The 2,420-nt window shown below is 38.1% G+C and overlaps 1 long non-coding RNA gene across 4 annotated transcripts in view; it reads left to right on the top strand.

The window, feature by feature from the left end:
* The first annotated feature begins 1,744 nt into the window (after positions 1–1,744).
* The window catches only part of LOC103138096 (uncharacterized), a 114,760-nt gene continuing 114,084 nt past the window's right edge, over positions 1,745–2,420 (top strand). For all 4 annotated transcript variants that reach the window (XR_001662113.1, XR_476217.2, XR_001662111.1 and 1 more), the window contains exon 1: positions 1,745–2,242. This is a non-coding gene — a long non-coding RNA (uncharacterized LOC103138096). The remainder of the gene's footprint in view (positions 2,243–2,420) is intronic.

The raw sequence follows: 2,420 nt of genomic DNA, 5'->3' as shown, positions 1-2,420 counted from the left end.
TTACAAGATGTAATAATTCTGCACTCAGGCTGGTAATGAGGTCTAATACCAGTGCATGTGATAATCCCCTCTGGATGTAGGCTTGATCAGATGTTGGCTTTGTAATTAGACTGGCAGAAAATCATTATTTCGTGTTCGGGAAAAAAAATGAGGTTGCTGGGAAGTTAATTTTCTCCCGATTCTCTGAAGCATAGACAAGAATTTAATGATTTAATCACAATTGTTAGCTATTTTGCAATCAATTTGTAATGATTGTGTCACAACAGAGGCTTTCAGGAAGAAAAGTCTGTAAAGGCTGAAGGTGTCATTGATATGGCATTACTATATCAAGTGATCTATGCATTATAATTCTCATTGTCTTGGAGACCAAACAGTTTATTTATGAATTTGAGTATTGTTTCTCATTGTTCTTTTCTTCCATCTTTTGTATGTATTATGTTTTATACATTAAAGCCAACAATAAATGGACAGCTAAACATGACTGTTCAACAAGCATGACGTTTATATTGAGGCACAATTTTTTTTGTCTTGAGACAGAACAAACATTTTCTTTCAAAAATAATATAGAAATCAATATGTATAAAGAGCTGTATCAAACAGAGGCATACAGTAGCTGAATCAACAACTCTTTCAAAAAATGTATCTGACTTATTCTTGAAATAGTGCATCTGTTTGGAAATGACAGCAGTCTAGCACTGGAGAAAATCTAGTTGCTAAATTTATGCAATTTCCTAAATATAAAAAAATATTTCCCTCCATCCCTCCACCCATTATCTACACACACTTGTCCTTACAGGACAGTGAGGAGTGCAGGTGCCTATTTGCAGCAGTAATCTGGCGAGAGGTAGGGTACAACCTGGACAGGCTTCCACTCCATCACAGGACAACATAGAGATAGACAGGACAAACTACCATGCACGCACACACTCACACCAAAGGCAAACTTTAATGAGACCTATAAACCTAACAGTCACACAGATTGACTTTGACTGTGGGATGAAACCGGAGTACCTGGAGAGAACCCTCACCTCCACAGGGATAACATGCACACTCCATGTAGGAAGACCACAGGATGTGATTTGGATCTTTTTGGACCTTCTTGCTGCAAGGCAACAGTGATATCAGCTAAGCCACTGTGCAGTCTAAAAAAATAAAACAATTGAAATGGATAAAGCATGGGACTCATTGTGGAATTTGCATGTTTTTTCCATGCCTATTCCAGTTACTAAATATGCAAGTTAGTTTAATTTGTAATTCTGCATATGTGTCTGCTATTTGTGTCATTATGTAGACCCTGTGCTAGACTGATAACCAGGCCACTTGCCCATTACTTAGGCACTAATTTCCATGCAACCTGAATAGATGGATTGGAACTGAATAAATGGATGCTGAAATAAATCATTGTGGGACACCTGTAGGTTATTGTAACGTGCATATGGATCTTAAGCAAAATTCTTAGATCAAGTCATAACACAAATATATTAAAAAGCAAATGGAATTTGTGACAGCTATGGATTTCATATTATATCATAATTATTAAATTTTAATGTAGAGTAAAGGTGGTTAAGAAACTTTTTTAATTTTAATATACAGTAAAGGTAGCTACTTATTAATTAACTTTGGTTTATTTATTAATTGTTAAAACAGCAATGTTTTAGGAACATTATTATTTTATTTAAATATTGCAACGTTGATGTGACGTCAGCTACACTCATTGTATTAGTCTTTCGATTGGTTACCAAGACGACCTGTCAGGGCGATGGTGGGGATTGATTGTGAAATGCGTGGGGGAGGGGCAAGATACAGGGAGAAGGAAGACGTTTTTGCACGAGCGAAAAAAGGCGAGTGACAAACCCGAAATAAGGGAAGACAAACGCATGTGGAGTACGACACTCGGAAAACGTTAGAGGAGCTCGGGGGCGCCCGGGATAGAAGAGAGAGGAGACCTACATGAAGCTAAGCTAAGCTAAACTAGCTGGCAATTTCAGCGCACTCAATGTTTTCTTCTGTAAGAGGTGAAAGCCACGGGGATGGAAAGAGGAGACATGGCGGTAGGCTAAAGCTACAGTAAGCTAGCGGAGGGCAGATTTCAAAGCACTCAATATTTCCCTCTGTGACTTTCAGCGCTCTCGTGTTTTCCTTTGGTGACTTTCAACGCACTCATTGTTTATGGGAAGTTTCAACGCTCTCAATGTTTTCTCCAAAACGGCCTGCAAGTGTTTTTCAACCCTTTGGAGGTGTCGTGAGTACAAATTGTGTTTATTATAAGTAGTTATAAAAATGGACATTCCAGTTGTGCCTTTGTTAATGGGATATTGGGCTACTATAATTATAATTGGGGCCTGCTACAGTAGAGCATAGGAGAGTATTGACATGCCTTACAAAGCAAGGCTTTTAAAAGCAAGGCTTTTCAATGACTT

Source organism: Poecilia formosa, unplaced genomic scaffold (assembly GCF_000485575.1).
Source record: "Poecilia formosa unplaced genomic scaffold, Poecilia_formosa-5.1.2 Scaffold46, whole genome shotgun sequence".
Taxonomy (NCBI): Eukaryota; Metazoa; Chordata; class Actinopteri; order Cyprinodontiformes; family Poeciliidae; genus Poecilia; species Poecilia formosa.
This window is presented reverse-complemented; position numbering and strand designations above follow the sequence as displayed.